At 34.0% G+C, this 14,022-nt stretch overlaps 1 long non-coding RNA gene across 1 annotated transcript; it reads right to left on the bottom strand.

The window, feature by feature from the left end:
* Positions 1 to 8,704: 8,704 nt before the first annotated feature.
* On the bottom strand, positions 8,705 to 9,565 carry LOC126623717 (uncharacterized). The gene is made up of 2 exons (XR_007623846.1): positions 9,367 to 9,565; positions 8,705 to 8,959 (listed from the first exon to the last, which is right to left on the bottom strand). It is a non-coding gene; the product is annotated as an uncharacterized LOC126623717 (long non-coding RNA).
* Between the last annotated feature and the right edge of the window lie 4,457 nt (positions 9,566 to 14,022).

The following is a 14,022-nucleotide window of genomic DNA, read 5'->3' as shown; positions in this document are numbered from 1 at the left end:
CATTTTATTTTAAGAAAATATAATAATGGCATGTAATTTAATTTAACAGAAAATTGTGAGGTGTCTATTTGTCAAAGCACTTTAATCAAATTTAAAAAAGGCACAAATGTTTAGTCTAAAAGATATTAAAAAGTTGTAGAAGATTCTAAGTTTCCCAAAATTTTAAGTGAGAGCTCATGTAATATTGTTAATACGGTCTAGTCCTAATTCATTTATGGGATAACTTGATATAGATCCAATTTTGTGAGCCATTAGTAGGATTAGTCCACTTCATTGAAATCGATCTAATAATTGAGATTCCACGTATGCTTATTTGTGGTTTGTACCATATTTACCCCTTAGGCTTATGAATTGTACTAAATACACAAAATTTCTTAATTATGGGATTATTTGTGGTTTAACTAATCCCTTAATTGTAGGATTAGTTATAGCCATATAATCACCTCAACCCCCAGTCCGTTTCATCCCTCCTTTCCTTCTTCCACACAATTCCCTCTGTTAGATCAATTCTCCTCTTTTTGGTCTCTTCTTTTCATGGGTGATATTTTGGTGTTCTTCCCTCCAAATTTGTTCCTTTAATGGAGGTATATTATATCATATTTATATTTCTATGTTCCGTCATGTAGGTTCCCATAATTTTTCTTCCAATACAAGAGGTAGTTTATTTTTTGTTTTGCAAGTAGATTATATTTGCTTTGTAGGTATAAAGCATCTTTCTTCCTATACAATAGATAGTTACTAGCATGGACCAAAATATCGATAATATCGGCAAAATATCGCCGATATTATCATTTTTTTAGATGATGAAATTTCGTGACTTGTCCCCTTAATTATCGTTAATATATCGCGATAATATCGATATTATCAATAATATCGCGAGATGAAACCCAAAAATACTTGAAAATTTCTGAAAAATCTCAATCATGGTCTAAAATATCGATGATATCGGAAATATCGGTAGTCCAAAAACACGGAAATTTCAATGGAAATATCGGGATATTATCGATATCGATAAAAATTGAATAAAAACCACGGAAATTGTAAGAAAAAACTTTGGAAATTTTTATTGAAACTTTGCAGGATGTTTATTTAGTCAATTATCTATTAGTTTATCACAAAAAATTGGAAGGAAATGCATTGCATGATGGATTTAACTGATTTAAGTTGATTATATAATGAGCTGGCAAACATTGTGAGTGTAGAAAATATGTACTAATTAATGAAAGAAGTTTAAACACACCATAATCATTTATAGATAATAAATTAGTACAATATTTTACACTTTATACATTGCATGGTAAGATACATGAGTGACTTAGTACCACATAGAGTTCCTATGAGGTTCAAAATTTTCACTATCTTCATCATCTCTATGTGTAGAGTAAGTATATTGTGAAGAGTAGTCAACAACCATGGAAATGGCTTTCAAGAACCAAAACCCAAAAGTCAATAGGAAACCGAAAACTTCGGTATTTTTCGGGATTTCGGGATTACCAAACAAATGGGATTTGGAAACCAATCCCATATCGAAAATTTCGGTATTTTTCGGGATGGTTTTGGTTTGGGATTTTTCGGTTAGTGTTTGGGACTTTTCCGGTTTGGTTTGGGATTTTCGGGAATTTTTTCCAGCCCTATGGAAGTTACCAAATAAAAAATAGAAAAATTAAAAACCACATGCCATTGACTAAGTAATTAATTGACATAATTTAAAATATAATACCACAAAAAATTTGGAATATGTGCAAATTTGTTTCTTACAAAAAGAATTCAAAACAAAACCATATATATAAATATTTTAGCATATTTTCACAGAAACTTAAGTGATATGGTGGTCAAGGCGTTGAAGGAGTCAAATGGGAGGGGTTCGAATCCCTCTATCCTCAAGATTGAGACTTTGAAGAAATTTTCAAGTATTTTTGTCACGAAATATTGTCATCTCAAAGTCTCAATCTTGAGGATAGAGGGATTCGAACCCCTCCCATTTGACTCCTTTCAACGCCTTGACCACCATATCACTTATGTTCTTATGAAAAATATGCTAAAATATTTATATATATGATTTTGTTTTGAATTCTTTTTGCAAGAAACAAATTTGCACATATTCCAAATTTTTTGTGGTATTATATTTTAAATTATGTCAATTAATTACTTAGTCAATGGCATGTGGTTTTTAATTTTTCTATTTTTTATTTGGTCACTTACATGTAGGGCTGGAAAAAATTCCGAAAAATACCGAAATTTTCGATATGGGATTGGTTTCCAAATCCCATTTGTTTGGTAATCCCGAAATCCCGAAAAATACCGAAGTATTCGGTTTCCTATTGACTTTTGGGTTTTGGTTCTTGAAAGCCATTGCCGTGGTTGCTAACTACTCTTCACAGTACACTTACTCTACACATAGAGATGATGAAGATAGTGAAAATTTTGAACCTCATAGGAACTTTATGTGGTACTAAATCACTCATGTATCTTACCATGCAATGTATAAAGTGTAAAATATTGGACTAATTCATTATACATAAATGATTATGGTGTGTTTAAACTTCTTTCATTAATTACTACATATTTTTTACACTCACAATGTTTGCCAGCTCGCTATATAATCAACTTAAATCAGTTAAATCCATCATGCAATGCATTTCCTTCCAATTTTTTGTGATGAACTAATAGATAATTGACTAAATAAACATCCTGCAAAGTTTCAATAAAAATTTCCAAGTTTTTTCTTACAATTTCTGTGGTTTTTATTCAATTTTTATCGATATCGATAATATCCCGATATTTCCATCGAAATTTCCGTGTTTTTGGATTACCGATATTTCCGATATCATCGATATTTTAGACTATACTAGATTATATCAGTTTTGTTTTCTTCATAAATAGTAGGTAGTTACTAGATAATATTTTAATTTGAGTATTTAAATATTCAAAATTTAAAAACTGAATAAATGATAAAAAAAGATTAAAGAAATTAAATATTTTTATCTGAATAGGCAAAATTAATATCAAAATATGTAATTGGACAAAACTATTCATCTACCGGCCCTACAAACATTAAAACATGGGCAGAATTAAAGCCCAACCCGCAATAAAATTCTTTTTCCATAATTACCCCTAACAGGCTGGAATGTATGAGTGGACGAGCTTGTCTTTGCTCTTGAATATGCGCTGCAAGCCATCGGTTCACCAAAGTAGTTGCTTGGTATTCCCCAAAGCAACATGAATACATGATAGAGCTTCGTTTTTGACACAAAACCATGTTGTATTACGCAGTGATAGGGTTTGTATTGTTAGATCATTTTGAGGGAGATTTGCCCATTAATGCTAAAAACTTTATTCACAAAAAAAAAAAAAAAAAAACGTCATTTTGATACAATTAGACTACTAGTCACCTTTTGTAGAGTATGTTATTATGCATGTACTCCATAAGCTAACATAGTCTTGCATCCAAATATAAGATTAATATAATTAAGGTACAGCTCATAAGAAATTTTAGGGTGTATCAATTATATTTTCACATTGTGTTATTGGTTTACTTATGATGATAATGATTAATGACTGCTAACGATATAACTGATATTTGGTAACTTAAGTCATAATATGTAACTATGAATAAATAAGTATATATACAAACTCAACATCAATGAAATGGTACACTACATAAACCACCATGGGTTTTCCAATAGTTGGGGACAAATTTCAAGCCCGTATTCTACACGACATGTCGTGGGTTCGATTGCTAGCACGTGTGAATCACATGATGATGACCAAGGAGAAATGAAACAAAGCCACTAGCTGTTTTTTTTTTTTCAAAATAAAATAAAATGGTGCACTATTTTATGGTGTGGCAAATACAGTATTTTTGCATGTGTTGAACTTTGGAGATAAATGGACTCATTCATCTTCTTTTTCTTTCCCCTGGATTTTTTTTTTTTGAACAGCTTTCCCCTGGAAATTAAGGCTCAAAGGTTGCTTAATTTCCTTTGGCCTTCAAGGCAGCAGCATCGGATTTTTCATGAGCAAAAAGATTGATTAATTCAAAACATATGTATTTATTCAACGAAAAAAAAAACATATAGTGTATCATCCATGGGATAGATGTATATTTTGTTATTGTTCCAGAAATAGTGTGAGTTACTTTGTTTTAGTTTCAGAAATAGTGTAGATTATTTTACTGTAGTTCCAAAAATAATGTAAGTTATTTTGGTTAAGTTTCATAAATAGTGTAGGTTTGCTGTAATTTTAGAAATAGTGTTTTTTTTCTCTTTTATAAATAGTGTGGGTTATTATGATTCAATCTTTTTTTTTTTTAGAAATAGTTTGTAATTGTGTTGTAGTTTTAGAAATAGTGTGTGGGTTATTTTCGTTCAATTTCAGATATAATGGTGGTTATTTTGCTGTAGTTTCAGAAATAGTGTTTATTTTGTTCTCTTCCAGAAATAGTGTGAATTATTATAGTTTAGTTTTAGAAATAGTGTGAATTATTTTGCTATGGTTCTAGAAATAATGTGGGTTATTTTGATTTTGTTTCAGAAATAGTGTGAGATAGTTTGGTTATGTTTAAGAAATAGTTGAGGTATTTGTTGTAGTTATAGAAATAATGTTCACTTTGTTCCCTTCAATAAATACTATTAGTTATTTCAGATTAGTTTTCAGATATAGTGTGTAATTTTTTCGTATTTTAGAAATAGTGGGTTATTTTGATTTTTAGTTTAAAAAATAGTGTATTATTTTCATATGAACTGATTTCCAACGAAGTCAAGTACTTTGCTTGTGAGTTCTTCGGAGAAGACGACGAGAAAGAGAGAGAGTCAAATTTAATGGAAATACTTTTGCAAATTACAATGGAAATAAATGAAAATTAAATTCTTCTAACATTAATCTTTTGTGTTAGTAAATCCAGTACACAATTACTCTCTCTCATGCACATATTAAATTCTCGTTTGGGGTTGATAACTATTTCCTCTGTGATTTTTTTAAATGAAAACTTAAAGCTTACTTTTGAATTAATTAAAATTTGTCTTGATTCTATTTTTTGTTCTCACACAAATAAAAAACTATAAAATAAGTAAAAACCAGAAAATTGATGAAAGTTTAATGGAGATTCATTGCATATGATGCAAGCAAGATAATGATTAGTAGGTCCCATCTGCAAATGGTGATCAATTTGGCAAAGAAAGTGCAGTCAAAGACGTGACAATAGGTTCTAAGCCACCTGGAATAGGAGAGGAAGTCCCATGAACGGCAGGAACCACCACCATCGGCTGACGATTCAAAACCTGAACTTGTTCCGCAGCACTAAGATGTTAAGGGTAAAATTGGATGCTTAATAAATTATTTTGTTTGAGCCAGCCTTGTTGGGCTGGTTTGTTATTGGGTTTTGTTATAACCATTAAATAAAATTAGTACATGATTTTTTGTTAAACTTCAGAGTATGGAAGTTGTTTTTATTAATTTTCCTTTTATTAAAGCATCTTTAGTGTAAAGATTCAAATCTATATTTACTAGCACATGATACCCGCACGATGCTGCGGGATTAAAAACCGTATAATTTTTTATTGTACAAAGTACTATTTTCATACAAAAAATAATAATTGATGTGTATTTACATGCAAAAGATTTAGTAGACAGTTCAAATAGTCAGCTTAATACACACAATAATTGAAGCCGCCTTGCAATATATGATTTGGGTAAATCTAAACAATTGAACTCATAAAAAAAATAGTAAAAACCTTTTCAATGAAAAATATAAGCAAACCAGGAAAAGGGTTTCACTAAGAACCACTTGATTCGCTGCAAACCAAATTCAATCCCAATTTCCTTCACCAATTGTCTCCTCTAATCCCACCTAACTATTATCAACATAAGTTCGTATCCTATATGCCTTGAAATGCTAAACTTACGATTCACACCTGCAAATTGCAATTCAAAATTCAAAAATCGAAATACAAACATGAATAAGAAAACTACCAAACATAAATCCAAATCTTAGGAAGTAAATAAATAAATAAAGAAAAATCCATGATCTACAGACAGCCACCAACAAACATTCGTTCCTTTAAAAATACCCAAATTAATTTCAAATGAAATTTGGTGGGGGTCACTTCAAACGAAATATCTACAACCAACATTAATTCCACATTTTTTTTACCTCCGTAGAAACCCTAACAACTGCCACAAATTGTGATGAAAAAGTTAAAGCATATGGTCAATAGTTTATTGCAGCTGGCGGATCCAGGATTTCAACTTAGGGTGGTCCCAATATAAATGCCAAAGACAAAGACAAAGAGATGCATGCCACAAATAGACTGACAAATAAAAAACTATCTTCCTATGAGAGGCAAAAGCAGCACCTGTTCTACACGAGTTTTTTACCGTGGCTAGAAAAATAAGAAACTATCTTTTGAGTCACCAATCACCCCCACACCTCTGCAACTAAAACTCAATTCTAATGAAGTTTCAATCTTACTGTTAACATTTCTAGCTAAGCACCTTGGTTGTATAACTTGTATTCAAGGTTGAGACTTGTTCGATGCTTCAAAACATACTCCAAAATCACGGTTTTATGCAGTAATGTCAATTACTTGCTAGTAATCACACTGTTGAAACTTAATTGTCTGCGGTATGAACTAAATTGAAGAAAAACTGACACATGTTTGGGTTACATGATGCAAAAGAACAAATGCAATATATCCTGTATACGGCTACATCATGCTTTAATAGAGATGCAAACAGACTCAACTCAATATTATCAAACAAACTCTTTACACTTGGACTTTGATCCAACACAGTTGATTTCCCAACCTATCTTCCTCTAAATTCGCTAATTCCAAGAATGCAAACAGACTCAACTCAATCGAAAAAACACTTGTAAAGCATCCAGTTTCATGGAAAATGTAACTCTATTCACTCCAAGAATGCAAATTCTACAAGCACGAATAAGTGAACACAGCTAACACAGAATCAAGACTTAATTTTCACAATTTACAACATCAAAGTTTAAACCTTTTCACAAAAATCATTCGAATTGCCCTCTCAAATTCTCAATCACACAAAATATCATCTACAAGTACATACGAAAAAAGCAACAGATTATTTAATGGACAGAGTCAAAGAGAGTACAAACCTCTTCGACCAAGAAGAAGATGAGCAACCTCCAGAGTCCAAACCAAAGCTTTACACGAAGAAAAAATGCAGAGCAGCAGAAGGGTTACAGATTGATGCCGTGCAGAGTCCGAACCAGCCTCATATTTCGTCGCCCGTTGGTGCAAGTTGCAGAGAGTGCAGAGAGTTGATCGATGCCGTAAAGAACAAAAGCGAGGTGAGCGACGGATGATTAGGTATTCGTAAGGTGAAGGTTCTGTCGTGTGAAGGAACCGATCCTCTACCGTGTGAAGGTTCTCACGTGAGGTGAGTGAGTTTTTAAATTTTTTTTAATGACTTGGCTCAAAACGACGTCGTTTTGGCCAAGTCATTTAAAAAAAATATTTGGTCTTCTTCCTCCTCCGGTTTTGCACAGAGTGCAGCAGCCATGGCTGCTGATCTTCTCCATCACTGCCCAGACTTGGGTGGTCCTTGAAGATCCTCACAGCTATTTTTCCGAGCTTCGAGTGATCCCGGGACCACCTTGGTGCCTTAATAGATCCGCCATATGATTCAGCCTTAGAGAGGAAGAGAACCAACCTGAATAGGCATAAACAGTTGCATGGAAAATATACAATATGCATAGAATATTTACAGCTCTTTCTTTTGACTGCGTAATGCTTACTACCATACGCGGGACCTGAAAGCTACAAATCAATTATACATATGCCAATGTGCGATACATGAAAATGAAAGAGATCCCTCATTTTCTAGTTTTCGGGTCTCCCTTTTATCTAACCTGTGTAGAAATTCATGTACAACATATATTACTGAATTTAACGGCTGAATATGCGGTCAAAAATCCATAAATATCTAGCCAGTGGAATATCTAAGCAACTTAAAATGGATTGATGTATAGTAGGACTCAAAGTGCAGACCACATATCTAAATATTTGGAAGAAATCCTTAAAAGACAGACATGAGCATTGTTGGAAATTATATATTACAATATGAAATATTGTAATATATAATTTTAATAATTGAATGAAAAATTGTGTTAACCAATTTCTTAGAAAGGTTATGTTGTTTAGGTGATATTCCCTTGATAAGTGATGTATACTTATAGATGAAAAGTTACATTTCTTTAATAAGTAGAAGTTATAAACCCATGAAACCATTGGTATTAAGATAGAGAAAATTAGAGTTAATTTTTACTCTTGACTCTTGAGAAATAGTGTTTCCCCACTTTGTTTCTCAAATGGTTCGTGTGTCAAATTCTAAGTCGTGTCTTGAGAGTACGGAATATATAAAGTTCGCCAGAGTCTGAAGATTGAAGTGTTTTGACTTCGGATTATAGATTGTTGAATCCTGAGAGATGGACGCCTATCGAACTACAAGCACAAGAGTAGGGGCGAAATTCTATCTTTAGGACATTGCATTTATGCAAGCCTCAATCTCCAAGTTTGTCAGTTATTCTAACTTTCTCTCTAGCTGTTTATATTAATCTCATATATAATTGATGTTGTGAATTTCTTTATGATTATTATCATTAGAATTCTTTTATATTTTTTCATATTTTCTAATATTGCTCCAACAAGCATTTCCTCGGCAAAGGCCTGCCTATTCGAATGAAAAATTCATAGATCAGAGAGAAATTTGATATATGAACTTAACCCCAGTCCATATATGCCCTACTTTTTACATACAACATTAATGCACTTAAAAACCACTGATAACATCTCTTGAATCTTTCATTGTGCTCACTGACTTATCAAACGCAAAACCAATGAGAATAAAAAATTACATTGCATCTGAAGAGCAAGAGGTTCTGTACAACTTCCCAATGTCCATATCGGCATGCTTGCATCAATGCTGTCTTTAAACACAGAAATCAAACAACTTAATCAACATTCGCATCAAACACGAAACAGCAATTCCGTTGAACATACCTAAAGGAAAATATCGCAGCAGCATTTCCCCATCTATTTTCGCTAAAATGAAATATGTGGCCTCAACAAACTTAAGCATGAAATTAGTTCAATCCCCTCATGAGCTTCAAATTTTTCGATAAAAGGGCTTGATTTATGCGACAAAGCAAACCAATCACTAAACTTTCTAACCAGATCAATACCCAAATGCCAAAATTCAATATATACTAAAACCCATTTCGCTTTAAAACACTGTTCATAAGCAACAGTGTTGTTCCATGGCTCTTCATTTTTATTCTTCCCTACTATATTAATTAAGTGTAGGTTAATTTGGATTTGATAAAAGATATGCAACCTGCTATGGGAGCCATGTGGATCCCTGAACATTGCATGCATATGAAGATACCAAGATTCACACTAGCCAATCGTGGAGCTTTGCACCAAAAAATGGAAACACTACAACAATTTAGAAAAAAAAATGTTTGACATATCTGTTTGAGGTTACCCACACATGCAGTATGAAAATATATAGGATGTTGTTTAAATTGAAAATAAGTTTATATATAACCCTGATGTCTCTTCCCCTTCTTTGTAGAACGTCCTACACTGCAGATCGAGACCATATTCTTCCTGGAAAATCCAACCTCATTATTAAAAACCAGCAGAATAGCCGGAGCTCCACTCCCATTTATGTCCTTCTTTGTCATCACAAATTCCAGTGTTGGTTCAACCCCTTCTTCGTATTCATTGTCTTCCGCATTCTGCAAATCAAAAACCCACAATTAAAATCCACTAAAAGAACAAAACCACAATTTGTTTTCAAGTTCCATTGATGCTAGTAGCGAAAAAATTGAAACTTTTTCACCTTTTTTTAGAGACAATAAAAAAACCCAGAAATTGTTTTGATTTTCGAATAAAAATCAACGAAGAAACAAACCCAGCAAATAAAATGAACCCATAAATTATTTTGAGTTTCATTGACGTGGGTAAGGAAAAGATTGAAACTTTTTCACTAATTTTTGGAAAAACACAGCAAAAATTTTAATACCTGCATGAGCTTAATGAGAAAATGGTATGTCTTTCTGGGACAGCTTGGCAGATAGGCTGGTGACTGCATGGTGAAGGTCAAGAGTTAAAGAGAAGTCGAAATCAGGGAAGAAGATGAGTTTTACCCGATAACTCGAGTCGGGAAGGAAGACAGTGGGAGTCGGGAAGGAAGACACATAAAGAGAGTATGAAGAAAGAAGTAGTTTTTGTAAGATGCTGAGAAGAAAAAACAGGGAAGAATAGAGCTTGTGGTTTTTGCGAGAGAAAGCTCGTTGTTTCTGGAAGCAAAAGGAAAAAAGGTCGGCTTTCCCGTCCTTCTTCTTCTTTCAAGATTATGAACACGTGTACATCACCAACACGTGTAAATCAGGAGTAGCGCCAGATAAAGGCGCCAACTGAGATTTTGGCAGAAATGAAATAAAACAAACTAAGCAAGGGCAAAATCGGAACTACACTGTTTTTATGAACAGTGATTCAGTTGTTTTTGGGTTTTAGTATAGATTGAATTTGAATCTCTCAAAGGTGGTGGATTAATATATTTTGGTTTCTGCCCTAATGTAAAAACTCAAATTTTAAGACTCGTTTTGAGTCTTAAGATTTGAATCTTTGCATCAGAAGATAAAACATTGGGCTCAAAACTCATATTTGAGTTTTAACAATTTGGTTATGTGCACTAAGATGATTGGACTCAAAACTCAAATATCATTTTCTTGATAGACTCAAATCTAATATTGTAACCCCTATTTTGGGTCTCAACTTCGCCGAAGATTTATATATGAGTTTTTAGTCTTCGGTGGATTGGAGAATCTCATACTCAAGTCTCAATTTTACGATGCATTGGAGATGCTCTTATAAGTGCAAGATCTAATATTCAACTCTTATAGAATCAGTGTTCTAAAAATCGGCCTAGGCGGTGAAGATCTGCCGCGATTTAGGGCAAATCGTTTCTAAAAATTGGTCTGGAGCTAGGCGGCAGGCTAGGTGGCACCTAGGCAGTCCTAGGCGGATTTTATTTTATATTTTATATTTTAAATTAATTGTGTGCTTTTTTATTTTTTAGTTTCATGGTGGTATACTTATGGAAATGGTATACCTAATTTGCAAAGGATGGATTGACTACAAGTTCATCCAATTGTGAAATGAATTGGAGAACTTTTGAGGAGATACATACAAAACAAAGAAATAAACTAGATACAACAACGTTAAATAATTTAGTCTATGTCCAATCTAATGCAAGGATCATGAACAAGAAGAATTTAGCTTATCATCCAAGAATACTCCTCATTATGATTATATGCTTACTATTTTTTAAATATTGAACTTGTTGGATGGATGTACTTTGTGTATTCTTCTACTACTATTTTTACATTTTATCATTATTTTATCATCCTGTTGACCCTAAAAACTACTAAGCCTACGTGGCGTAGGCCGAGTAATTAATAAGCTAACTACGTCCTTCGGTTATGTGTGGGGCATGCCAACTCGTCAGCCGAGAAGTAAAATTTGTTGATGTTGTGTTGGGTGCACTGCTGACTTCTTAATCTTGCGACTGCGGCCAAGAAAGGAACATGTCTCGGCCTTCGGGTTCTAGAGCCTAAAGACAAGGCTGCTAATTCTGCGAAGTTCAATATCAAATTCAGCTTTCAATGTGCCGAATGTAGTAACTTGTAACACCTCACTTCGCCGAGAAGGCTAATGAGATGACCTCTGCCAATAAGGATTCGAAAATCCTTCTCGACCGAGACTTGGATAGATAACCAGTCGGCCTTGTCGCAATGCTGTTTATCCAAACTGAAGTTGTTTCACGGTCGGCTGATTCTACGACAACAGTGTTGTTTATCCAAACTGAAGATGTTCGCTGGTTGCCTTCACAGTGCTGTTTATCCAAACTGAAGATGTGTTGGCAAAAATAAAAAAATAAAAAATCTCAAGATGTTTAAGAGGATTCACGTAGAGCGAGGGTTTGCGCAGGGCAGTTTGTGTGTTGAGTTGGAGGTCAGTTTCATGCTGCTGATGCCCTTGTATTTATAGCAATGCAGTCTGTTTGATGGCTTTGTATTCGCCGTGTAAATTGCCAATAATATTCTTATGAATATTATCTTCTGACCATCCGATTTGCATGCAATCCCATCTTTCGTGCTTGAAAATCTCCTTATCCCGTTAGTTCACCCTTGCGGTATAATCCTATTTTAAATAGGACATCATTAATCTGGTTGCTGGATTCGATACTTATCTCGTTATTCAAACCACCTAACAATTTCATGTGGACCTCCCAGACATTTCAAGTTGCATTATCATCGTCACCATCCAAAAAGTCCACGTGTAGGCATGCATGGAAGGTAGTCTTCCACCAAATATCTTGTCAAACTCCATCTATTAGACTTTACAATTAGATAAGGGAGCATATGGCCCAAACACAATCCAACTAGAACTCATTTTCTTTTCATCCAACGCAGCTGGCAGCAAATTAACCAAAAAAAACATGGCTAATCCTTCACGTTGAACTCCCCTTTATCTTTATGCAATAAAGATTGCAATGTGGTTTAGATGAATAATCACCAAGGAAGAAAATATCGGTAATATCGGAAATATCGGTAGTCCGAAAACACGGAAATATCGATGGAAATATCGGGATAATATCGATATCGATAAAAATTACATGGAAACCACGGAAATTGTAAGAAAAACTTGGAAATTTTTATTGAAACTTTGCACGATGTTTATTTAGTCAATTATCTATTAGTTTATCACAAAAAATTGGAAGGAAATGCATTGCATGATGGATTTAACATTATCAAGTTGATTATATAGTGAGCTGACAAACATTGTGAGTGTATAAAATATGTAGTAATTAATGAAAGAAGTCTAAACACACCATAATCATTTATATATAATGAATTAGTACAATATTTTACACTTTATACATTGCATGGTAAGATACATGAGTGACTTAGTACCACATAGAGTTCCTATGAGGTTCAAAATTTTCACCTTGGTGTTTTTTAAAATATAGAAATTTATCCTAGATAATAAATATTAGTTTGCAAGCCTTGCAGACATCTTAACGACCATATAAATATTACAGGCTGAATATGTAATCACAAACACATCTGTAGCGAGTTGGATAAAGCCTAAGTGCGTGGTTGACAAAGGGAGGGTTCGAATATAATCTGCTTGCTTAGTAAAAAAAACAAAATATTATCTAAATAATTTATAATTTATAATTTATATAACATTTATTAAAAGTTAAAACCATCAGAGGTGCACCTCACCTCTTTCACGTCACCTATCCACCTCATAATTACAAGTTACAACCATCAAAGCCAATGGTTTTGTTTGTTTAAGTCTCCCGTCCACGGATAATACTTGGGTACTCACAAGTGGGTACCCAATTTTCATTGACCATTGATATGGCTCAACTAAAAGAGAACACGTGTACTACTTTATATGTTTAAGCTATGCAGCCAAACACCCGGTTTATCCAATTACCTAGGCATCCAAACACCCCATAATCCATTTTCACTTCCTCTCTGCTCCATCCCGCATCGTCCTTGTCTTTTCCTATGCCATCATTGGATATAGAACAAAGACGCCATGTTTGGTGTTTGGATAGGTAAAAAGACAGGTGTCATCTTTATAATGTACCACGTTGTGAGGTTAGTATACTTGATCCTGAGCAGTCAGGACCTAAGTATGGTCCCCCGTCCACTACCCGTCCACCTTGGTTAAAGTCTCTCTCTCTTTCTCTCTCTATCTCTCTCGCCCAGTCCAACCACATACACACTCACACAGAGATCCTTCTCGATCTCTCTTCTCCCTTCGCCCAATCCAACCACACACACACTCACACAGAGATCCTTCTCGATCTCTCTTCTTCCTTCTCCCAGTCCAACCACACACACACTCACATAGAGATCTCTCTTCTCTCTGCACCGAGACCCACACGCACACCATCGCACCTGCT

Source organism: Malus sylvestris, chromosome 5 (assembly GCF_916048215.2).
Source record: "Malus sylvestris chromosome 5, drMalSylv7.2, whole genome shotgun sequence".
Classification (NCBI taxonomy): Eukaryota; Viridiplantae; Streptophyta; class Magnoliopsida; order Rosales; family Rosaceae; genus Malus; species Malus sylvestris.
Note: the sequence above shows the minus strand (reverse complement) of the source record. Positions and strands in the feature narration are given on the sequence as shown.